Source organism: Schistocerca serialis, chromosome 8 (assembly GCF_023864345.2).
Source record: "Schistocerca serialis cubense isolate TAMUIC-IGC-003099 chromosome 8, iqSchSeri2.2, whole genome shotgun sequence".
Classification (NCBI taxonomy): Eukaryota; Metazoa; Arthropoda; class Insecta; order Orthoptera; family Acrididae; genus Schistocerca; species Schistocerca serialis.
Window position 1 is genome coordinate 98209526 of NC_064645.1, and position 27002 is coordinate 98236527.

General features: G+C 42.1%; 1 long non-coding RNA gene across 3 annotated transcripts; it reads left to right on the top strand.

Moving 5' to 3' along the window:
• The first annotated feature begins 21096 nt into the window (after positions 1–21096).
• On the top strand, positions 21097–24937 carry LOC126416748 (uncharacterized). Of its 3 annotated transcripts, none has more exons than XR_007575510.1 (3): positions 21097–21182; positions 21254–21324; positions 24764–24937. It is a non-coding gene; the product is annotated as an uncharacterized LOC126416748 (long non-coding RNA). The 3 variants fall into 3 exon arrangements; XR_007575509.1 differs by lacking the exon at positions 21254–21324 and adding an exon at positions 23409–23479; XR_007575511.1 differs by lacking the exon at positions 21254–21324 and adding an exon at positions 23979–24049.
• The last annotated feature ends 2065 nt before the right edge of the window (positions 24938–27002 follow it).

The following is a 27002-nucleotide window of genomic DNA, read 5'->3' on the forward strand; positions in this document are numbered from 1 at the left end:
AAACATGTTCCTGAGTGCTTTTCGGCAGTGAATTTGCACCGGTAACATTCACATTTTGACAAGCGGAAAATGTGCCTTGACTCATTTGAGAAAACGGTGAGAACCCAAAACCTGAGTCTACAGTATTTGCAATATTGTGTTCTGTCATTCCCGATTCCTGAGGCGAGCTGTTGGCGACCGATCGATCGATAATGCTTCCCTGTTCACTACCTGTTTCACTGTCTACACCATTATTTGACGCCCGCTCCATTTCCCTATGCACAATTACCAAATTACTACTTTGAATGTCTGTTAATTCATTACACAGTGGTGTTGGTAAGCTACGCTCGTCGTCACTATTATTTCTCAGTTTACTTTGGAGCCTAGTGTTACGTTTTTCACACGCCATTATTTTCACAATATTTCATACGATAACACAGAAAAGCACAATTTGAAGAGCAAAAATAAGAGAACACATTAACACAGCGCTGAAAATAATATCTAGTTAATTGCAAGCGCAGCTGCGAAATACTTGGTGCAAATCTACATGCATGCCACAACTGTTTTACTGTACAACAGTGAAAGACTGCTACTACAAAGGAGATTCTCTCTACAATTACGCGCTAGCAATAAACAAAATCTACACTAATTACACAAACTACAAGAAAAAATCAGAAGATTCCAGTGAGGTATCCTCGGCTAAGGGTCGACATATGAAACGTCCCCTTAGAACAATTATTCACGACTAGGTGGAATGACGAGTATGACTGTGGGGAACTGCAGGTAGCTACAAAAAGTCATCAAGGAGGAGGAAGGTGGAGGCAGGAAAGTGGAAGGATGGGACGTTGCGACTAGGCCTGGATAGGTCTGTCCCGTGACTCACTACATTGTTGGGTAGTGAGAGTCGGTTGACGTTCCAGCAGGAGAGGATGGATAAGACATGAAGGGTCATGGAAGGTGGAGTTTGGTGGTTGTCGTGGCACAGCAAAGTACTTGGAGTGATGATTAACGGTAGGGTATTGGATGCTGCGACTGACGTTTGTAGTTATTGTATTGGATGAAAAGGTGCTACATGAAGAGAGGAAGGCATGAGAATTGGGTGATTTGGTACAGCATGCGAGTTAGGGAGCGTAGGGGGACGCGGAAGGCGGGCCACAGTGCATCTGTTTCTATGATTTCAAGGGACTTGTAGGACACAGCAAAGACAGAGAGCCAGTCGAAGTCAACATATTGTTGTAGCCACATGTAGTAAGCGTTGCTTCACCCAGTAGAGAATGGCAAAGCAGAGGCACGCCGGCGACCGAGGCGTTGCGATGGAGGCAGGCACAGATAGCCTTGCTGACAGCAGCAGTCCACCAACAGACTGACGCAAGGATGCACACAGGCCGAGCGCCGCGCGAAGCCTGGAGAGTGCTGAGTAAGGGGAAGTGAGGCCAGCACGCTAAGTTACGCTGCAATATACTGCGGGAGTAATAACAAAAAGCTACCACCGAGGGTAAAAAACGTCCTCCTGCCGGATATAAATAGTGGAGCTCAGGCAGCAACAGACAGAAGCCATTAGGAAGCAGTTCGGATCTGGGGCGGACGTGGTCCGTGTCTTAATGTTCAATCTTCGTAGGTGACGATTCCGGAAGTCTGTTCCAGCTCACAGGAGTCATCCGTTCGCCGCCAGATGTCAACTTCAGCTCTGGAGGTCGGCCCGAGTTCGGTCGGCACCATGGCTGACTAACTACAGCGAGAACTTCCAGCAGGACCGGCCGCAGCGCGGTCTCGGTCACAGGCGCCGCCGGGGACTGACGCCCGGACTTCACGGCAACCCGCCCACGCCACGTGGTCTGTCCATGACGGGACCTCGTGGACATCGCGACTGACGGCTTCCCAGCCGCCGGTGCAGCAGGCGTCGGCAGCTGACCTCACGGCGACGCGGCTCCGTGGCCGTGGCCGCACTGGGGGCGCCGAGCGGCGACGAGTTCATCTCAACCACAGGGCATCCTGGCTTCAGCGGAGCACTGGTGGCCTGAGGCTCCCGAGTGCGATCAGCGGCGCGCGTTGCGCGCATTGTCGGAGAATCTACACAGCAGCAGCCAGGCGGAGGGATCCACAGGGCTGGGCAGCGAGGACAAGGCAGAAATTGTAAAGAAAGTTCAATAAATAATTGTAAAACTCCACGCCGTCTCAGTCTTTGGCGCAGCCACTGTGTCTTCTGCTAACAAGTGGTGCAGAAGTCGTAACAATATGGTAGTGTGGAGCGGATGATGGTAGTATAAGTACGTAGGCCTCAGATGTGGTCTGTTAGTACCTATAGTCTTTTCTGATTTTGTGTTGTTGGAAAGCACAGGGCGATAAATTATTGAACTACATGAAATAAAAGCGTCATAATTTCTGAACGGTTTGCGTTAGGACGTTCAAACAGCACCATTGGCTGCGGCGCATGATGGGAATTGATATGCGCTGTATGGTTTGGTTTAGTGATGAAGCCCAGTTTTATTTTATGAGTTCCTCAATGAGCGATACTGGCTCATTTGGGGAACTGAGAATGCGCTTTTCGCGATTGAGAATTCTCCTCACCCTCAACAGGCGACTGTGTGGTGTGCAATGTCCAATCACGTTATAATCAGTGCGATATTCCTTGATAGCACGGTGGCTACAGAACAGTACGTGAAGGTTTTGGAAGGTGATTTTATCCCCATTATCCAAAGTGACCCTGATTTCGACAAGATGTCGTTCATGAAAGACGGAGGTCGACCCCATCGAAGCAGGAGAGTCTTTGATGTCCTGGAGGAGCACTTTGCGGACCACAGTGTGGCTCTGGGGTATCCAGAGGCCCCTGGAATGGGCCTCAATTGGCCGCCATATTCTCCGGATCTGGACGCATGTTACTCCGTTTCGTGGAACTATATTAAAGACAGCAATAACCAAAACCGTTGCTGAGCTGAAAACAGCGAGCCAGCCGGAGTGGCCGAGCGGTTCAAGGCGCTACAGTCTGAAACCGCGCGACCGCTACGGTCGCAGGTTCGAATCCTGCCTCGGGCATGCATGTGTGTGATGTCCTTAGGTTAGTTAGGTTTAGGGGACTGATGACCTCAAAAGTTAGACCCATAGTGCTCAGAACCATTTGAACCATTTTTATTTTATTTCATTATATTTTTTTATACTGCCATTCAGAATATCATCAACAGTATCGATTTTCCGACACTTCTGCAGGTAATGCAGAATGTCGCTATTCCTCTGAGCCACATCACCGCCAATGATGGCAGGCATATCGAACATGTCATAACCTAAATCCGAATCTCTGTAGTGACGTCTACATCTACATGTTGAATAAGGTGTGTGCACGCTGTAGTTTGTAACTACTCGTAATTCACTTTTTTCTTCATGAATTTCAACAGTTCTCACCCTGTAGGTGTGCATTGCATGCTAGTTTTCTGTCGATAGTTAGTCTTAAATACTTGAAATACTGTACTGTGTTAGCTAGAGGGATGGGTTGGTTCTGAGTGGAGAGCTGGAGATTGGTCGACAGAAGCGCCAAGTGGCACGACCAAAGATCGTGGCTTGGCTTTTCTGTGGATTTACTTGAATTTTCCACGTGCTACACTACTCGCCCAGGAGATCCAGGTAGTGGTGGAGGGAGGCATGAGAAAGTTGGAGATTTAGGTAGATAGCTAGATAGTCGATGTAAGCATATTGGAGGAGGTACTTAGGAATTGTGGTGTACATATAAAGGAGGGGGGGGGGGATTAGAGGATAGCCCATTGAGGCACACCTGCAGTAGGGTCAAATACAAGTGCGTGCTGAAAAGTGTAGTCTCACAATTTTTATCTGAAAGAACTAAAAGCGTTTTAAATAAGACAAATGTTATTAACAATCCGAATCTTTATTCTTCATATACAAACACCTGCAGCCCTCTATCGTTAGAGAGCTCCGAATTGTAGCGACTAACGTGCCGGTGTGTAACGTAACTATGTCGTTGTTTGAGATTCATCACGCTGTAATCGAGTAGCGAATTGGAAGAGTTCGTCCACACATGAAACACCTTTCCTTCAGCATAACAATGCCACAATACACACGAGCGCTGAGGCATCTGTAACGATCCGAATCCTTGGGCTCACTGTCATACTGTCATCGATCAGCCTCAATACGGTTTAGATTTGGCCTCTTCCGGTTTCCATATGTTTCCAGAACTTAATGGACACCTTCCAGGACTTCGCTTTGATGGCAGCGAAGTGGCGCCAGCAATGAAGTGGTGCCAACAGAGGTGAGGTTGTGGCTCCCCAACAAAGCCAAACATTCTACAGTGACGGTATCAACGGTGTCTCTGTGGGAGAAATGTGTTCATCGCCAGAGTGACTATGCTGAGAAACAAAAATGTAGACGTGAAGAACAAAGATGTGAAATGTTATTAAATTTTGTTTTACTTAAAAAGCATCAAGAGTTTTTACACAAAAAATTGAAGTCATTTTTTTCAACATGCCCTCCTATATGGGCCAGGTGTTGTTTATTATGACATGATGGTGTTAGAGGAAGGAAGTTATAAAGTGGTAAAGTGGACGAAATTAAGGGAGCGCGGTGGGGGGGGGGGGGGGGGGGGGGTGGAGAGACTGCATAGGTTTGTAGTTTGAAGAGCAATCTAAAATGCCATTTTAGAAATGCCAGTTAGAATTTTTCCCTTTCGGTCTACAGAATTACTTGAGTAGAATTATTGGTCACAAGCCGTGTGTGACGGCAAGAGCTTGAAATTCGTATGAATTATTCAGGATTTCACGGTATGATGGCCTCGTCTTGTAGTAAATTTCTTTTCCACATATAGCGAGTGCATTCATAAGAGGACTTTTATCCCATTCTTCTGATGGCACGATCCTTTGCTGCAAGATCTAAGTCTAATGTCTGTGTCTAATAGTGTATTTTAATTACGACAGTATGCCATCTTAGGCACTGTATAACATTAAACCAGTTGATAATGGCACTTTAAAGCCGAAATTATGATCGCGTAGATGTAACACTGCAAATAAAAAACAGTGTAATGGCGGTATTGACTTAAAAGAAATATGTCAAAAGAGTTTATTAAGAACCCACTCTTCATAACGAACCATATTAATAAGATTTTGCTTTATTAAAAGAACACTTCGTACATACTAAATTTCCTCTTTGATAGTACATAGTTCGTTAGTCTTTCCCCCACCTGCATTCCACCACTGCGTTCCACCTCCTGTGATTATTGACAATAGCTGTCCTCCGTGAGAAATGTTTTTTTAAACGATTAATAAAATTATTTTCTTGGTCATCATACGCAAGTCGTTTAGGTAGAAGTTTCCAGTGCCCGCAGTAGATAAATCATTGAACCAAACTGCATTAAATTCTCTTAATGACTTCAGACGACATTGCACTCAGCAGAACTTGCAAATAGAGAGACTATGAATGATGTGATACGAAGCACAGTGGCTTCGCAAAGTCCACGGCATATATGTCGGATTGTTAACGAAATTAAATTCAGAATCAGACAGTAATCAGACGATAGATAGGAGCAAGGCATAAAGTGTATAGAATGGTACTGTTGTAAGAGGTCCGAGCAGATGTAATTTCGATGTATTGCTCATGCGCTGCCTGCAAGGTCTCTGACCAGAAAGCAGTGTTGACTGCAGTAGGAACTGTGTAGCTGTAGCAGTAAGTTGTTGCTAGTCTAAAGTCTGCTCTGGTCTGGTCTGGTGTATCGTGTTGGCTGGCCCGGTCGTGGTGCAACGATGCCGGAGCCTGAGTATTATTGTATAAGGTAAAAAGCAGCCTCGCGCATATGTAGTAATGTTATCTCAAGACGCATGTAAATGTTTTAAAACTCTCGTAATAATAACCTTCCTCATAAAAAGTAACCTTTAACAACCATTCATTTCAGTTTAAAGAATTTACTAATTTCTCCCATCCATGATCATCCCGATTATTGCAATAGAAAAATCAGTTGCTTCCTTTCATAAATGACAGATAGGTCGGCCAGCATTGCACAGAGCTGTGCCGGAAAAATCTATTGTAAGAGCAGATATATCCGGCGACTTCATTGAGGTAAGAATTTTTCCTTTTTTATTCAGAATGATCTTTCAGGGCCATGAAGCAGCACTGCTGTCGTCCAAAATTTACCAGGTTAAATGAACAGTGAATTATTGAAAAGTCATAAGTGAGCGACAGTTTAATTGAGAGGTTAGTTACATTGTTTTATTACCAGGTTACTGAATTTTTTTTTATTGGGACGTTACACTGAATGTGAACGACATAATTATAATTTTTACTGTTGAGAGGTTTAGGAATGTTTCTGTTTTGAAGTTACGCTAAATGTGAACGAATTTTGAGCTTAGATTAAATCAGAAAGAATTTTGTAGGGAGGTTACAAATGAGAAAGAATTTTGTTTTGAGGTTACACTAAATTAGAGTCATACTCATATTATTTATTTTATATATTGTGGGGAGGTTACACTGTAAAGAACGACAAGGATTTCATGGAAGACACTCGGTCATCCCTTGAGATGGCGATGGGTAATCGTGTTGTCACCGGGAGCAGTGTTCCACTTGTAAGTGAATGTTTGCTTTATGCCTTGAGCTGTTACTGGCGTGTTTAGTCCTGTTCACGGAGTGCTGTGTATGCACTGGAAGTTTCAAATGTTCAAATGTGTGCGAAATCTTAGGGGACTTAACTGCTAAGGTCATCAGTCCCCTAAGCTTACACACTCCTTAACCTAAATTATCCTAAGGCCAAACACACACAGCCATGCCCGAGGGAGGCCTCGAACCTCCGCCGGTACCAGCTGCACAGTCCATGACTGCAGCCCCTGAGACCGCTCGGCTAATCCCGCGCGGCTATACTAGAAGTTTCTTGCGAGAGGTGATGTGTTCTTACGTTCATACACATAGGCATCCGTCGTGTTATCAGAGGTTGGCAGGAAGGTGGTTGTTAATGTTTAGGATGGGATAAGTGAGATTTGATTTGTCTCTAATGGACCTGTAGTACTTAGAATTTGTTGGCATTTAGTTTGGGATAGTGTATATCATGTGCGGGTCCTAGCTTGTGAGTAGCTGCGAACATGTCGCTGGAACTGCCGGTGGCGTGAGAACGCTTGTCAGTCACGAGTACTAAGGAATTCTCTCTCGAGATGGCTGTTGGAGCACGTGGAGGGAAAGTGGGACTTCACAGTGGTTCGGAGTGGGATATTATTGGAAATTTGATTTGAGATGGTGTGTTGTCAGAAAACAGCCTCACGTAGGATGTTGTCAGGATATTGGAAGTTGGAGGCATAGCTTTAGAATAGGGTATGGATTTGAACATAGTTTGCTTCCCAGTCTGCATGAGAATAATCGTGGATTTGGCGGGTTGGATGATTAGGAATGGGTTGGGTAGGGACTAGTACACAGTTTGAAATCTGAAAAAGGACTGGTAGATGATCAGTCCGAGACTGAAAGGCGTTCATGGTGCACACTAGGCACGACCTCTTACGGGAATCGACGAAATGCCACGAGTATTGAGGATAAAGGGCAAGGGGCACTACATTTGTAGTGTATTGTTCCAATACTCACGCATTGTTCACTTGCAAACAAGATTTTACGTTCGGTTGGGCTAGTCCATGAATGGCTGAAAATGGTCTCCAGGTAGCCGAACATAACCATTTCCTGTTAGTGATCGGTTCAGTTTCATCAGAATACCCAGTCCATTCCATGTAAACACAGCCCACACCATTATGGAGCCACTACCAGCTTGCGCAGTGCCTTGTTAACGACTTTGGTCCATAGCTTCGTGGCGTCGGCGCCACTCTAGATCCCTACCATCAGCCCTTACCAACTTCAAACGTGACTCATGTGAACAGGTCTCGGTTTTCCAGTCGTCTACAGAGCAAGCTATACGTCACGAGCCCAGAAGAGGCGCTACAGGCGATGTCGTGCTGCTAGCAAAGGCACTCGCGTTGGTCGTCCGCTGCCACAGCCCATTAAAGCCAGATTTCGTCACACTGTCCTAACGTCGACGTCTGACATCGATTTCTGCGGTTACTTCATACACTGTTGCTTGTCTGACAACAGCATGCGAATGCCGCTGCTCCCGGTCGTGAAGTGAAGGCCGTCGGCTACTGCGTGGCTTGTGGTGAGAGGTAATGCCTCAGATGTTCTATCCTCGGCACAGCCTTGGCACTGTGGATCTCGCAATATTGAATTTCCTAACGATTTCCGAAATATTTCAAACATAACTGCATGGTGTCTTGAAGGGAGGATATAAGATGAACATCAACAAAAGCAAAACGAGGATAATGGAATGTAGTCGAGTTAAGTCGGGTGTTGCTGAGGGTATTAGATTAGGAAATGAGACACTTAAAGTAGTAAAGGAGTTTTGCTATTTGGGGAGTAAAATAACTGATGATGGACGAAGTAGAGAGGATATAAAATGTAGACTGGCAGTGGCAAGGAAAGCGTTTCTGAAGAAGAGAAATTTGTTAACATCGAGTATAGATTTAAGTGTCAGGAAGTTATTTCTGAAAGTATTTGTATGGAGTGTAGCCATGTATGGAAGTGAAACATGCATGATAAATAGTTTGGACAAGAAGAGAATAGAAGCTTTTGAAATGTGGTGCTACAGAAGAATGCTGAAGATTAGATGGGTAGATCACATAACTAATGAGGAAGTATTGAATAGGATTGGGGAGAAGAGAAGTTTGTGGCACAACTTGACCAGAAGAAGCGATCGGTTGGTAGGACATGTTCTGAGGCATCAAGGGATCACCAATTTAGTATTTGAGGGCAGCGTGGATGGTAAAAATCATAGGGGTAGACCAAGAGACGAATACACTAAGCAGATTCAGAAGGATGTAGGTTGCAGTAGGTACTGGGAGATGAAGAAGCTTGCACAGGATAGAGTAGCATGGAGAGCTGCATCAAACCAGTCTCAGGACTGAAGACCACAACAACAACAACTGCACTACAGCAACAGTTCCACGTAATAAAATTATAAACATCCGACCAGTTGCAATGGATAAATAATTCTTTACCTAGGTTTCGACAAATATAAATTTGTCTTCTTCAGAAGGTGGCAATTTTACATTAGTAAGGACTAATGTACCATCGCCGTTTTTACAAACTTCAGCATAGATCAATTTGTCAAAAATGAAATATAGCCCTAGAATTAGGGTTTGTCACGTAAATATAAAATAGTACATGGATCTTGCAGAGCTCATAACCTTCTGAAGAAAACAAATTTATATTTGTCGGAACCTAGGTAAAGAATTCTTTATCCATTGCAACTGGTCGGCTGTTTATGATTTCCGAAATGTATTGTCCCATGTCTAGCTCCGCTAACATTCCGCCCTAAAAGTCAGTTAATTCGCGTCGTGCGGCCACAATCATATCGGACATCTTTTCACATGAATCACTTGAGTACGAATGTCACCTCCGCCAATGCACTGCCCTTTTATACCTCGTGTACGCGGTAGCAGCGCTATCTGTATATCTCCATATCGCTCTCCCATGATTTTCGTCACTTCATTGTAATGGTGAGAAAATCTGGTGGCATCAGCTTGTTAGGGTGGCACGGAGTAAATATTTGTTAACGTATCAGTAATTTCACGCTGGCTTTACATGACTAGGCGGACAAGGAAGCAGGATGTAGTGTCATGTTCTCTTTATGGTACGACTGTGTAATCACTGGTTTAGTTTCGCTGTTGTGTTGTGCGATATTAACACTGCAGGTAGCTGATTTGCAAGAACCCCGTTCCCCCGGCGAATTAAGTTTGCCAACCGTACCACTGGTGCTTCCAACTTAGTTTAAAGAATAATTCTTAAGGTTTTTGCTGTGTGTTTCATTAGGGCTCTTGTAGTGTGCGGAGACTAATAATTGAAATAAAGACTGCCATTTATCTGGGCCAAGTTTTTGATTTGTAATTAGTGAATTTCTTTCATGAAGTTAGTTAGCGTAAATTATGAGAATATCGGTGCTGCAATTCAGTGCCAGGGCCTTCCTAAATTACGTTAGTCAGATCGGTTGCACAACTTTTACCAAGCGAGAGATCTGGCGCTCAGCAGGCTCATTCTGATGCAGATCAGGTGAAGACTCACACCATTTTTTCATGCTAAAAGCACTACCCCCTCTCTCTCTCTCTCTCTCTCTTTCTTTCTCTCTCTCTCTCTGTGTGTATGTATGTATGTGTGTGGAGGGGGGAGGGCGGTGTTTAATACTCGTTTCAGTGTCACGACATTATTTTTAGGGAAAAGGGTAGCTCAACTTCCTTCTATACAGCCTCGCATTGCGTTCGCAAAATGTGTTTCCATTGTCCATTGCCTGAGGCTACAGCTAGATGCTTTCCTCGCGGTGTTTATCTCAGTCTTACAAAGTATCCAAACAGAAATCTACTTCTAGACATAGAAGTGAGAGGTGCTTTTCTTCGACATATTCTTCTGTTTGACACGTATTGTCGGACAAGAAAAATACGAATTTATAGCGGAGCACCTTTCACGTAAGGCGGGAAAGAAACCTTCCAATTACATCAAAATACCAAGTGGGCAGAGGCATGAATGGGCATCTGGATTGTGGAGGGAGGCATACTAGGATAGTCCGTGCAACTGTGCAAAGGCACTGTGTCAATATGGCGTAGTGGTTAGCGCATCTTCCTGTTGAGCAAGAGACATGGCTTGGGTATAAATTTTCATTCATCGCTTCAGTCTGCATATATCCTTGTATCAAAAAAGTATTCAGCTTAGAGTCTATATTCGACTGATTCCTGCAAAATGGTATCTCTACCTCAGTAATTAGTGGTAATTAACAGATTGCCAGATATATGAGTAGCTCATAACTTTTAAACTAGTACAACTCAGTACCATGTTCTGGGCTGTGCATGCTCATAAGAGACATAGGTATCGTCGGAGTGCCCCAGGGAAGTGTGATAGGACAGCTCCTGTTATCTATATACATAAACAATACGACGGCCAGGCTAAGAAACAGTCTGATACTGTTTGCTGAGGACGCTGTACTGCAGCAGTAATTACAAGGACTATTGATATTTTTTAAAAATATTGTGACTCCAATATATCGATATCTAAGGAAATCGCGTTTAGGCTCTCAATGTGTCGAAAAAACGTATCTATACATCGATATATCGATAGAAAAAAAAACGACGTACAGGTCCATAAAAACATTGGCTTCACGTTGTAAATATACTGCCCGTTTTAGAGATATGTATTTAAGTATTGATTTATTAATAGATATTCTGTATATCAACAAACTAGCAGCCTGCCTATCTATCTCAGAGCAAGAATTAAAAGGAAAACTATGCACGTTCATGCTTGGTAATAACCACTTTGCTAACAATGGTAACTACATGTAAGTGGCACAACAAAAGGTGTCCGACGGGTCTGTCTGTCGGTTTCGTCACATATCGGATTTCAGAGGAACTTTTCATGGCGACTCCCCCGTTTTTTCATTTCTGCCAACGCCAGCGACCTTGCGGTTGTAGTGTCAAAATTACTCGGTGAAGCTAAACGTTACAGTTTCTATGGTACCGCCAAGCGCCTATTGCGTCAGCATTCCCGGCCACTGCTGACACCAATCTTCTAATTTAGATTTTTGTCCATCATTTTCAGCAACTGTTTCTGAAGAATGCCGATGTAAAGAAGTAACACACTAGTTGCGTTAAAAACTGCTTTTTTTTGTTTAATTTTTTAATTTTTTAACGCAATTGGACTGCTGGTTCTTCACATCGGAAATCTTGTATTTCAAACATTGGAAATCTTGTAACTCCATTCGCACCGCCACCCCATAGTGCAATCGGACCTCTTGTTTTGTGCCATATATACTTGCTTCACACAGTCAAAGAGAAAGATTGGACGTGATAAAAGCTTAGAAATTAGTAGGACTCCTTAATACAGTGAAAGTAAAATTATGCTTTACTACAATTTCAAAAGAACAGATTCAGATATGTACCGAAACTTGTGAAAAAAGATATAAAATTAAATATTGGCGCTCGATATTGCCACTTTGATATCGAGAAATCCCTATATCGGAAACATTGACGTTATACATCTATGTTTCTCGGAAGAGATATCGATATATCGATGTATCGGTGTTTTAACAACAACCCCACTGAGTACCGTCTTTGAGTAACAGTACGGAGATACAGATTACTTGGATAGAATTTCTATTATGGATAACAGTTTCGTTTAAATGTATTAAAGTAAATAGGAGAAATAATCCTGTAATTTTCGAATAGAATATTAATAGTGTTCTGCTTGAGACAGTCAACGCCTGTTAAATACCTAGCCGTATCGTTGGAACATGACATTAAATGGAATCAGCACGTAACGTAGGTTTTACGGAAGGCGAATTATCGACTTCGACCTACTGGGAGAATTCTAGGAAAGCGTAGTTCATCCATAGAGTAGACCGCATGAGGAGCACCAGTGCGACCGATCTTCGACTACTGCTCGAGTGTTTTGGATTGCCACCGGGTCGAATTAAAGGAAGACGTCGGAGAAATTTGGACGCGTCCTGCTAGATTTATTAGCGGTAGGGTCGATAGGCACGCGAACATTACGCAGATGCTCCGTGAACTCAAATGTGTATCCCTGGAGGGAACAAGAAGTTTTATTTTTAGAGAACCGGCATATGTGACAGGCAGCAGGACGATTCTACTGTCACCGACACACATCTCGCCGAAGCACCGTGAACACAAGGCAAGGGAAATCAGGGGAGGTACGGAAAGTCATAGTGAAGCTAAAAAATGGCTCTGAGCACTATGGGACTTAACATCTGAGGTCGTCAGTCCCCTAGAACTTAGAACTACTTAAACCTAACTAACCTAAGGACATCACACACATCCATGCCCGAGGCAGGATTCGAACCTGCGACCGTAGCAGTCGCGCGGTTCCGGACTGCGCGCCTAGAACCGCTAGACCACCGCGGCCGGTTGCCCGCATCTCGTGGTCGTGCGGTAGCGTTCTCGCTTCCCACGCCCGGGTTCCCGGGTTCGATTCCCGGCGGGGTCAGGGATTTTATCTGTCTCGTGATGGCTGGGTGTTGTGTGCTGTCCTTAGGTTAGTTAGGTTTAAGTAGTTCTAAGTTCTAGGGGACTTATGACCACAGTAGTTGAGTCCCATAGTGCTCAGAGCCATTTGAACCATTTTTGAACCACCGCGGCCGGCCATAGTGAAGCTATATTGCTTTTGATTGCTTACTTGGTTTGTGGCCGATAAGGAAGTGAAGTTGTGGTACTTTTACTTGTTAATGTTTCCCAACGATGTTTAGCAATCCATCATATTGAAAAACTACACTACTATCACTTGGTGAGGCCTGTAATGTATGTGCATTAACCGTACTCCTATAGCCCTCAAATCACAGTTTTGAAATGAATTAAGAGTCAATGAACTAACGTAGACTCATCCAGCGACAAACTTACTTCATGTGCCGACGGGACAAATTATATTTGTGCCGCTAGCGTATTAAAGAAAGGCGAAATAGTGAGCACGTGAAAGGTAGCCCGAGCGTTACGAAACATTATTTCAAATAGATATGTATTGACAAGCTAATTGCATACGGACCTCTCTTTGTACATTACATTTTCAATATTTCTCTCTTGTGCATTTTATGTCACTGTTTTACTGGCACTATTTTACATACGGTTGGTTGTATTGTGTTTGTCATTTTTTTTATTTTAAGTACGTCTGTCTGTATGTTACAATTCTCACATTGTTATATGATGTTATTTGCACGTCTGTTCTATCCTCTAGAGTCCTGAAGTTGGTCTGAACTCTCACTTTATTGCAACTGATATTCACAAGCGATAAGGACACAGATAAGTCAAATATACAGAGAAAAATTTTATTTTCGTCAGGTTACCTTCCATTCAGAAGGCTGTTCCACTCAGCGACTGTTATATTGACTTGTAAATTATAGATTGCAGCTGTCAGTCGTCCTTTTTAAATTTTATTGGCAGATTTTCATTTTTAAATATATTAAAAAAAAATGGTTCAAATGGTTCTGAGCACTATGGGACTCAACTGCTGTGGTCATCAGTCCCCTAGAACTTAGAACTACTTAAACCTAACTAACCTAAAGACATCACACACATCCATGCCCGAGGCAGGATTCGAACCTGCGACCGTAGCAGCAGCGCGGCTCCGGACTGGAGCGCCTAGAACCGCACGACCACCGCGGCCGGCTATATATTTTTCAGGTGGTATCAAATGTGATACCTGCGGTCTATGTTAACACAAAGTAATACATATGAGTGTTATAACAAAATTATTCTTAACATATAAAATAATCCTGTTTTTGTGTGAGAAACGTAACATAAGTTCAAATTCATTTATTGAGAAAAAGAGTAAAACAATTTCTTTCAGATGTAAAGCGCAGGAACATTTGACATGTGCTACATCGTACCATGGACCTTGCCGTTGGTGGGGAGGCTTGCGTGCCTCAGCGATACAGATGGCCGTACCGTAGGTGCAACCACAACGGAGGGGTATCTGTTGAGAGGCCAGGCAAACATGTGGTTCCTGAAGAGGGGCAGCAGCCTTTTCAGTAGTTGCAGGGGCAACAGTCTGGGTGATTGACTGATCTGTCCTTGTAACATTAACCAAAACGGCCTTGCTGTGCTGGTACTGCGAACGGCTGAAAGCAAGGGGAAACTACAGCCGTAATTTTTCCCGAGGACATGCAGCTTTACGAGAGCTGCATCAAACCAGTCTCAGGACTGAAGACCACAACAACAACAACAATACATCGTACAAATGTTAGACGTCTACAACCCTCTAACCTGCATTTTGATCTATTTTTCTGTAATTTGCTCATCACCTGAGGCATGTGCTTAGCATTTGAGACACTGAACGACAAAGATGATAAAGCTTTTGGTGCGCTTGCCCGTTTTGGTGGTGGACCTTCATCATCATCACTGCTCGAGTCTGATCTTCGCTCATTTTCTGGCACACCATAATAAACAAGATTTTGTGCAACATGAGGCTTCAAAGCTTGATATTGCATGTTGTCTTTTCTTATAATTTTATTACTTTGCATTGCTTGCCTATATTCTAACCAAGTTGAGGCTGCAGCAAAATCTGTGAAGTGGTGGATCACGCCTACTGTCCATTTCTTAGTTCTGCTTCTCGTTAGGTGTTTTCTCCCTACCCTATCCCGGAGATTCACACCACCCAAATATTTTTTATATTTGGTAACTGCATTTCGCCTACGAATTTGGACATAAACCTTATCTTTCTTTGACCATCGTTGAATTTGGACAGTGGGATGAACACCAAAAGCAGAACATACAACGTAAATAGGTCTATTGTCAGACCATTTCATTGCAGCTACCTTTTTATCACTCTTTACAACCTGATCAAAAGAACCTCTGCCCTCCGTTTTCAAATGTAAATCTTTTTTGAAATTTATAGCTTTTGGAAGACGATTAGCCGTGATAGTCCCAGGTGATACACAGGACATAAAATACCGTCTGAGGCCTGCGATCATTTTTATGTTAATAATTTGCAGACAATGCTGTACAATCGCAATAAAGTCATGAGATGTACAAATGACTATTTTACTAGAACATGTTACGCGTTTCGTGATTACACCCATCTTCACACATCACAAACTTCAACTCCTTCCAAACCAACCAGGCGTACAGCCTTGACAACTCAAAGAAAGTGTCCAATAACCTCTAACATTCTGCGTGGTGTCTGTCTGTTCTAAGTCGTGTCCCCTACCACATTCGCGCAACGATGCTCTGAGCGTGTTTTTTAGGGAATTGACTAGTTTGAACCTGGGACCTGTTGCTGGCAAGGAGACGCCAGACCACACATGACATGTAGAGTTCAGAAGAGTTCAGTGAGACTAGCGATGATATAATCAAATACTTAATGATTTCAGAGTCAGCTCCACTGCACCCCCTATAACAGAATCTTAATACTAACTTAATTTAGTGGAAGGGGTTCAAGGCTTTCCTATTTTTAGTTAGCTGCTAAAATAACGTCGAAAAAGCAGTTAAGTTTACCATTGGAAATTTTATTCTACACACAAAACATTGTTTATAATTTGCACTATTGAAAAAAGGAAATATTTTAATACAGGATGATAAAAACCAACTGCGTTCAACAAAAATGTGAACGAATATTCCCTGAATGGGTTTCCAAGTTCTACAATGTATCGAAGGATGACCTATGCCATATCACATCTATAATCTAGATTTAAGTTTTGTTTCATAAAAGAAAAAACTATCAAAATGGTCTACAGTGACCATAAATTATCTTTAATTACTTATTTAACTTGTCGTAAATTACAGTGGCTGATGTGGCTTCTCAATAAATATATAACAGGAAAATCATCGCGTTTCAGATTTTAACTTCTAGTAGCAAATGTGAATACCACGAAGTTTAATTGACGATCGACACTAGTATTACGTAAAAATGGGGATGTAACAGATGAGACTTCTGCAGTTCTAAGTGAAGCCTTATGGCGGCTCCGCGTGCGTTCATTACCTTGTTGGTGTTTAGGCAGTGTCAGGGGGCAGCGGGCGGCACAGCTCCACGCACCTCGCTGTCTTGGAAGCAACTTTCTCCTAACTTCTCCTTACTACAATTTACCGAAATTGGTTTAAAAAAAAGTATCTGGCTGTGTTTTCAACTGACTAATCAGGTTTTCAATGTTAATCTTAAGGTCTGCCTACAAAAATTCTGTCTATCCAATGAGAAACGTTATACTTTTCGTGGTGGGGCGATTTTTTCAATGTTCGCAACGTAACAGAGATGCGTATAGTCTCACGCTAAAACTTTCAGCTGGTGTGGTTCTTTTAGTGTTATCGTAAGATCTATACTGTTCTTCTGGAGAGCTCTGTCTTTTAACATGGGCTGGGGGGGGGGGGGGGGATGGTCCTGGCGGTCGGCTGGCGACGTGGTTGTCCGTCCCTTATCGTAGGGCCTCCTAGCCTACACGACTCTGCTCTTGGCTTCTGTTCTCGTTTGTTCCCTCGGAACTGCGTCTGTTTCACAGTGGGAAGATATGACATGCATTTAGGCGTTCTTGCGTTAGTCTGTGGTATTCTGTTTGCTCACTCGTTGATCATATTACTTTCGTTAATTTAATGTCAGCATTTATTCGGAGCTATGTGACATACTGCCGGATTTGTTATCATGTCAGGGTTTTCATGGAAGGTGTTGGATTTGCCTGACACCTTACAAACCTATGGCTATAACTGCGACACAAGCAGTCTTAAAGGAGAGCCTATACGCGTTTGTGATGTCTGAAGATGGGTGTAATACCGAAACGCGTAACATGTTCTAATAAAAGAGTCAATTGAACATCTCATGACTTTATTGCGATTGTACAGCATTAGTTGCCAATTATTGACATAGTCCCAGTTGCTAAGATTGGCCCATGAGTTAGGAGACTATCTAGTAAGGAGACAGATGTGAAGTATCTATCAATGTATATTAGTGACCCAGGTGGCAAGGAATCTGAAAGCTTTAGAGCAACATACCCTCCAATATCAAGGTTTTCAGGTACTGGAATTTTTACAGATGTGATATATTTACTCTTTGCTTGGTATAGCAAAATGTCAAGTGGATACCATTGCATGTAGCTCGCACAAAGTTCTTGAAGCCAACTGGGTGAGGTTTATCCCTAACATACTGTCTTGTTCTTACTTGACCTGTAAATGGTATCATTTGTTCATCTATACATGCAAGAGTTGGTCGGGGATGATTTCGAAATGGATTTCTTAGTCTGTCAAGGAGTGATCGTATCTTCCAATAACTGTCACTTTGTTTGGTTTCCTCTAATACAGCATCATCATTAACCAGTTTCACATTATTTCTTATCAGGTAAAACCTGTCCCTGCTAACTGTATCTGCAATCAGTGGATACCGTGTTCGCCTTTCCCAACACATTCTCAATCTAGGGAACCCCAGTAATGCAATCAGCATTATAACCCCCCAAAACTTTCTTAATTCTGCTCCACTACAGTCCATTGACTTTCCTATTAGCGTAACATGACGTGAATTTATATAATAAGCATATCATCAAACAATGTTTAGTCAATATAATGCTTGAAATATTCAAAAGGTGACTTCACAGTTGGAATTTCAGGTGTTGCAAATTCTGGTACTTCGGGATTAAACCTACAAATTAAAGTAAAATAACATAAATCTTTGCAGACTATACTTGAAATATGCCATACAAATTTGTTTCCAGCAACTACTTAGTCTGTCATGTGTCCCCATTTCGCACCTCCTTGTTGGATCTCACTCAAAGGTACCCCATCGACATCTGATTCGGATGATGACTCATCATCTGCTGAAGTTTGTGATCTGACAGCTATAGCAAGCTCATCTTCTTCTTCAGACAGCTCAAATTGAGAAATATTTGGATCTTCCACTGCCATAAGTTCCGCTATTTCTTCATCAGTTAGCCCTACAACAGAGAAAAATGGGATTACTGAGTTCATTATTTTCATTCAAATAATACAAAAAATATCCAATATATTTACATGCAAGAGAAACACGTAATTTAATACAGGATAACGACAGCAAACAGAAGATCATTTAGCAAAAAATGAAGAAACAAACACACGCGCAACTGTAACCAAGTATAAAATGACAGGAGATTTATAGTAATAAAGTCCCGAGCTATCAGGGATGATACCTGCATATAAGTAGAACATTTCGTTCATGAAGAGTAGTTTCTCGGGTATAGATATTTATTTACGGGATAAATGAACCATTTGATAGTATAAATATGCTTCTAAATGTGTGAAATTGCAAAAGATAAGAATATTTATCTTTTTAATTCCCGATATGGTGCATGCCGTCGTAACACTCACTTTCCAGCTGCTGCTGCCACCTGTTGATGGCATGAAGAAGTTTAAACAAATGACGAACAGAATGCGCTGTATGTATACTCTGTGATACCGGCAGGCGCTCTCGCTAAAGCGGCCGAAAAACGCGTAAAATTTTGTAGACTAGAAGTATCACATGTGATACCTACGGACGCTAGAGGCTATACTATTGTTGTACTTACTGTGTGATGTACAGTGTTTGCCCTTTATAGTTTTTTGTCTTTTCTATAAGAGCATATGTATGTTTGTTCAAAAATGTTCAAATGCGTGTCAATTCCTAAGGGACCATACTGCTGAGGTCATCGGTCCCTAGAACTGATGCGTTATGCATGGTTTACTGGCAAACTGTGCAACAAGTGGGAATATTTTATGAATGTAAACCAAGTTTGTTTTGATATAGAAAATTCAAACCCACCATGTAATTGTAACGTGTGCAAGATGGCTAGAGAATAACTACTTCCGCCGATTTTACGATGAATATTATCCCAGAAAGTGTAAATCATCAACTGCACAGTACTAAAGGTGAATCATTTTATACACAAAGTTCACGTGAATGAAAATATTAATAAGAACAATGTATTCAGCGTTATTTCGTTTTATTTTCAGCGTAAGTAAAGTAAGAACTAAAAATAAAAAAAGCTTCTTGATCCGGAATCGAACTGACAATTTTTGGGTACCGTTCGTTACTCATTCCACAGTGCCAGCCGCTTCCTGGAAATTGCGCTAACATAAATATTTGTAGCTCATGCCTCACAAGAAACGCGCCAAAAATTCAATTTTTTGTATACGCGTGGCCATCTGGAGCTCCTAATTCCGCAGTTTCATTTCTGAGTAAGTCCTGCGTACACCGTAAATTTGGACGAGGTCGGTGATGACGGGTAGACGCGTTCCCCTTGTGAGACGAACGTAAACGCAGTTGGGGTTCCAACCACAATGTAAACATACACGTGCCGTGGATACTGAAGACACACAATACGTGACCCTTTGTTACCGAAAACGTAAACCTAGAAAACTCTTGTAATGATTACAAGAAGCGCATTGAAAAACACGTCGATAATTAATATGAGAAAATACGAAGAACGAGTAGCGGAAGTAAGAACTTGCATGGGGGCTTAATTATATATTATGCAAATAATTTTTTTGTAAATTTTTGTCGCTGTATGTCCGATTACGAAGTGTCGTAAACGGTTGGCCCTGACTAGTTTTAGTACGCAATCTGACTGCATAGAATAACAACAAAGAATGAAAGAAAATTTCCGTTAACACAATTAATTAATTAAGTCCCCAGCAACTATAAAACGTACGAAACCAAAGCACAAATGTAACTGTTTTGTGTGTGGAAGTGTGATTCAACGTACACATCTGGCACGGTTCTTCTTCAATAAGACAAGAAATTTTAAATACCATTTATACTGAAGTAATTAAAAAAAATAGAAATACTATAATTGCGCAAGAAAACCAGAATTACACTCTAATACAAGAACACGAGCCAGATGCTTTGTTGACTGAACCTGTAATGATGCATTATTTAAGACACTGAAATAATGAAATAAAGGGAATTTTTTACCTTCATATATATTGACGAAAAGTACTCTGATCATTACAATATCTCCATTCTAACAACATCTGCTGTCTAGCCCATCAAACAACTGCATAAAACATGGAACAGCACTCCTTACTACAACATCTCAACACCGGCTCACTATTACCACATCTCGATAAGCACTCTCCACCACCACTTCTCGACAAGAACTCTTCACTACGACGTCTCAGCAAGCACTGACTACTACGAGTTCTCGACAATTACTGCCAGTGGAGGCGGCTGAATAATTCCCTTTGGCGCAATCTCTGGCGCTGTGGCTCAGTGTAGCCACCTTTCATATGCCCTTCCTCCACGGGCCAGAATTTGATGGTATTTTTGCCAGCATTGGTGGTGAAAATACCACCAAATTCGTGCACAAAAATACAGACAAAAATAAAAGATAATATTAATACGTAAAAACCACATAATTAGATAAAATTTTGGCTTTGCACTGACCTTTCAATAACCTAATATATAAGATACAGTAAGCAATACAAATTCTTTCATACATGTGACTTTACATAATAGTTTACACAATACACAAAAAATCAGTTTATACAAATGTTCACATAAAATGCTTTCAATGATTAAAAAAAAACAAGTAGTTGATAGTTCCAGCAGTAGCACCCAGCAATGGTCAACAGGTGCAAATACCAACAAGTGACATCTTTTTAGTACAAGCAGTTCCAACAGTGGCACCCAGCAATGTTGAACAGGTGCAGACACCAACAAGTGACATTATGTCAGTAGAAGCAGTTCCATCAGTGGCACCCAGCAATGTTGAGCAGGTGCAGACACCAACAAGTGACATTATATCAGTAGAAGCAGTCCATCATTGGCAACTAGTAATGTTCAACAGGTGCAGACACCAACAAGTGACATTATGTCAGTAGAAGCAGTCCATCAGTGGCACCCAGCAATGTTGAACAGGTGCAGACACCAACAAGTGACATTATATCAGTAGAAGCAGTCCACCATTGGCACCTAGTAATGTTGAACAGGTGCAGACACCAACAAGTGATCATCATTTCAGGAGAAGCAGTTCCATTAGTGGCACCCAGCAATGTTGAGTAGGTGCAGACACCAATAAGTGACATTATTTCAATAGATGCAGTCCATCAGTGGCACCCAGCAATGTTGAACAAGTGCAGACACCAACAAGTGACATTATTTCAATAGAAGCAGTCCATCAGTGGCACCTAGCAATGTTGAAGAGGTGCAGACACTAAGGTTATATCAGATAATGGCCACGTTCATGGGGGCTTAATTAAATAAATATGAAATGCAAATACTTTTAATTTTTCGGAGCTGTATGTCCGATTACGAAGTCTCGTAAACGGTTGGCCCTAGTTTTAGTACGCAATCTGACTGCATAGAATAACGACAAAGAATGAAAGAAAATTTTCGTTAACACAATTAATTAAGTCCCCAGCAACTATAAAACCTACGAAACCAAAACACAAGTGTAATTGTTCTGTGTGTGGAAGTGTGATTCAACGTACACATCTGGCACGGTTCTTCTTCAATAAGACAAGAAATTTAAAATACCATTTATACTGAAGTAATTAAAAAAATAGAAATACTATAATTGCGCAAGAAAACCAGAACTACACTCTAATACAAGAACACGAGCCAGATGCTCTGTTGACTGAACCTGTAATGACGCATTATTTAAGACACTGAAATAATGAAAAAAAGGGAATTTTTTACCTTCATATATATTGACGAAAAGCACTCTGATCATTACAATATCTCCATTCTAACAACATCTGCTGTCTAGCCCATCAAACAACTGCATAAAACATGGAACCAGCACTCCTTACTACAACGTCTCAACACCGGCTCACTATTACCACATCTCGATAAGCACTCTCCACCACCACTTCTCGACAAGAACTCTTCACTACGACGTCTCAGCAAGCACTGACTACTACGAGTTCTCGACAATTACTGCCAGTGGAGGCGGCTGAATAATTCCCTTTGGCGCAATCTCTGGCGCTGTGGCTCAGTGTAGCCACCTTTCATATGCCCTTCCTCCACGGGCCAGAATTTGATGGTATTTTTGCCAGCATTGGTGGTGAAAATACCACCAAATTCGTGCACAAAAATACAGACAAAAATAAAAGATAATATTAATACGTAAAAACCACATAATTAGATAAAATTTTGGCTTTGCACTGACCTTCCAATAACCTAATATATAAGATACAGTAAGCAATACAAATTCTTTCATACATGTGACTTTACATAATAGTTTACACAATACACAAAAAATCAGTTTATACAAATGTTCACATAAAATGCTTTCAATGATTAAAAAAAAAACAAGTAGTTGATAGTTCCAGCAGTAGCACCCAGCAATGGTCAACAGGTGCAAATACCAACAAGTGACATCTTTTTAGTACAAGCAGTTCCAACAGTGGCACCCAGCAATGTTGAACAGGTGCAGACACCAACAAGTGACATTATCTCAGTAGAATCAGTTCCATCAGTGGCACCCAGCAATGTTGAACAGGTGCAGACACCAACAAGTGACATTATCTCAGTAGAAGCAGTTCCATCATTGGCACCCAGCAATGTTGAGCAGGTGCAGACACCAACAAGTGACAATATATCAGTAGAAGCAGTCCATCATTGGCTACTAGTAATGTTCAACAGGTGCAGACACCAACAAGTGACATTATGTCAGTAGAAGCAGTCCATCAGTGGCACCCAGCAATGTTGAACAGGTGCTGACACCAACAAGTGACATTATGTCAGTAGAAGCAGTCCACCATTGGCACCTAGTAATGTTGAACAGGTGCAGACACCAACAAGTGACATCATTTCAGGAGAAGCAGTTCCATTAGTGGCACCCAGCAATGTTGAGTAGGTGCAGACACCAATAAGTGACATTATTTCAATAGATGCAGTCCATCAGTGGCACCCAGCAATGTTGAACAAGTGCAGACACCAAGAAGTGACATTATGTCAGTAGAAGCAGTCCATCATTGGCAACTAGTAATGTTCAACAGGTGCAGACACCAACAAGTGACATTATGTCAGTAGAAGCAGTCCATCAGTGGCACCCAGCAATGTTGAACAGGTGCAGACACCAACAAGTGACATTATGTCAGTAGAAGCAGTCCACCATTGGCACCTAGAAATGTTGAACAGGTGCAGACACCAACAAGTGACATCATTTCAGGAGAAGCAGTTCCATTAGTGGCACCCAGCAATGTTGAGTAGGTGCAGACACCAATAAGTGACATTATTTCAATAGATGCAGTCCATCAGTGGCACCCAGCAATGTTGAACAAGTGCAGACACCAAGAAGTGACATTATGTCAGTAGAAGCAGTCCATCATTGGCAACTAGTAATGTTCAACAGGTGCAGACACCAACAAGTGACATTATGTCAGTAGAAGCAGTCCATCAGTGGCACCCAGCAATGTTGAACAGGTGCTGACACCAACAAGTGACATTATGTCAGTAGAAGCAGTTCCATCATTGGCACCCAGCAATGTTGAGCAGGTGCAGACACCAACAAGTGACATTATATCCGTAGAAGCAGTCCATCATTGGCAACTAGTAATGTTCAACAGGTGCAGACACCAACAAGTGACATTATGTCAGTAGAAGCAGTCCATCAGTGGCACCCAGCAATGTTGAACAGGTGCAGACACCAACAAGTGACATTATATCAGTAGAAGCAGTTCCATCATTGGCAACTAGTAATGTTCAACAGGTGCAGACACCAACAAGTGACATTATGTCAGTAGAAGCAGTCCATCAGTGGCACCCAGCAATGTTGAACAGGTGCTGACACCAACAAGTGACATTATGTCAGTAGAAGCAGTCCACCATTGGCACCTAGTAATGTTGAACAGGTGCAGACACCAACAAGTGACATCATTTCAGGAGAAGCAGTTCCATTAGTGGCACCCAGCAATGTTGAGCAGGTGCAGACACCAACAAGTGACATTATATCAGTAGAAGCAGTTCCATCATTGGCAACTAGTAATGTTCAACAGGTGCAGACACCAACAAGTGACATTATGTCAGTAGAAGCAGTCCATCAGTGGCACCCAGCAATGTTGAACAGGTGCTGACACCAACAAGTGACATTATGTCAGTAGAAGCAGTCCACCATTGGCACCTAGTAATGTTGAACAGGTGCAGACACCAACAAGTGACATCATTTCAGGAGAAGCAGTTCCATTAGTGGCACCCAGCAATGTTGAGTAGGTGCAGACACCAATAAGTGACATTATTTCAATAGATGCAGTCCATCAGTGGCACCCAGCAATGTTGAACAAGTGCAGACACCAAGAAGTTACATTATGTCAGTAGAAGCAGTCCATCATTGGCAACTAGTAATGTTCAACAGGTGCAGACACCAACAAGTGACATTATGTCAGTAGAAGCAGTCCATCAGTGGCACCCAGCAATGTTGAACAGGTGCAGACACCAACAAGTGACATTATGTCAGTAGAAGCAGTCCATCAGTGGCACCCAGCAATGTTGAACAGGTGCAGACACCAACAAGTGACATCATTTCAGGAGAAGCAGTTCCATTAGTGGCACCCAGCAATGTTGAGTAGGTGCAGACACCAATAAGTGACATTATTTCAATAGATGCAGTCCATCAGTGGCACCCAGCAATGTTGAACAAGTGCAGACACCAAGAAGTGACATTATGTCAGTAGAAGCAGTCCATCATTGGCAACTAGTAATGTTCAACAGGTGCAGACACCAACAAGTGACATTATGTCAGTAGAAGCAGTCCATCAGTGGCACCCAGCAATGTTGAACAGGTGCAGACACCAACAAGTGACATTATGTCAGTAGAAGCAGTCCATCAGTGGCACCCAGCAATGTTGAACAGGTGCTGACACCAACAAGTGACATTATGTCAGTAGAAGCAGTTCCATCATTGGCACCCAGCAATGTTGAGCAGGTGCAGACACCAACAAGTGACATTATATCAGTAGAAGCAGTCCACCATTGGCACCTAGTAATGTTGAACAGGTGCAGACACCAACAAGTGACATTATTTCAATAGAAGCAGTCCATCAGTGGCACCTAGCAATGTTGAAGAGGTGCAGACACCAAGGTTATATCAGATAATGGCCACGTTCATGGGGGCTTAATTAAATAAATATGAAATGCAAATACTTTTAATTTTTCGTAGCTGTATGTCCGATTACGAAGTCTCGTAAACGGTTGGCCCTAGTTTTAGTACGCAATCTGACTGCATAGAATAACGACAAAGAATGAAAGAGAATTTTCGTTAACACAATTAATTAATTAAGTCCCCAGCAACTATAAAAGCTACGACACCAAAACACAAGTGTAATTGTTCTGTGTGTGGAAGTGTGATTCAACGTACACATCTGGCACGGTTCTTCTTCGATAAGACAAGAAATTTTAAATACCATTTATACTGAAGTAATTAAAAAAAATAGAAATACTATAATTGCGCAAGAAAACCAGAATCACACTGTAATACAAGAGCACGAGCCACATGCTTTGTTGACTGAACCTGTAATGACGCATTATTTAAGACACTGAAATAATGAAAAAAAGGGAATTTTTTACCTTCATATATATTGACGAAAACCACTCTGATCTTTACAATATCTCCATTTGACAACATCTGCTGTCTAGCCCATCAAACAACTGCATAAAACATGGAACCAGCACTCCTTACTACAACATCTCAACACCGACTCACTACTACCACCTCTCGATAAGCACTTCTCGACAAGAACTTTTCACTACGACATCTCAGCAAGCACTGACTACTACGAGTTCTCGACAAGCACCGCCAGTGGAGGCGGCGGAATAAAACTCTTTGGCGCAATCTCTGGCGCTGTGGCTCAGTGTAGCCACCTTTCATAGTTCAACGTTACTAGGTGCCAATGACGGACTGCTTCTACTGATATAATGTCACTTGTTGGTGTCTGCACCTGTTCAACATTGCTGGGTGCCACTGATGGAACTGCTTTTACTAAAATGATGTCACTTGTTGGTATTTGCACCTGTTGACCATTGCTGGGTGCTACTGCTGGAACTATCAACTACTGTTTTTTTTTAATAATTAAATGCATTTTATGTGAACATTTGCATAAACTGATTTTTTTGTGTATTGTGTAAACTATTATGTAGTCACATGTATGAAAGAATTTGTATTGCTTACTGTATTTTATATATTAGGTTATTGAAAGGTCAGTGCAAAGCCAAAATTTTATCTAATTATGTGATATTTACGTATTAATATTATCTTTTATTTTTGTCTCTATTTTTGTGGACGAATTTGGTGGTATTTTCACCACCAATGCTGGCAAAAATACCATCAAATTCTGGCCCGTGGAGGAAGGGCATATGAAAGGTGGCTACACTGAGCCACAGCCCCAGAGATTGCGCCAAAGAGTTTTATTCCGCCGCCTCCACTGGCGGTGCTTGTCGAGAACTCGTAGTAGTCAGTGCTTGCTGAGATGTCGTAGTGAAAAGTTCTTGTCGAGAAGTGCTTATCGAGAGGTGGTAGTAGTGAGTCGGTGTTGAGATGTTGTAGTAAGGAGTGCTGGTTCCATGTTTTATGCAGTTGTTTGATGGGCTAGACAGCA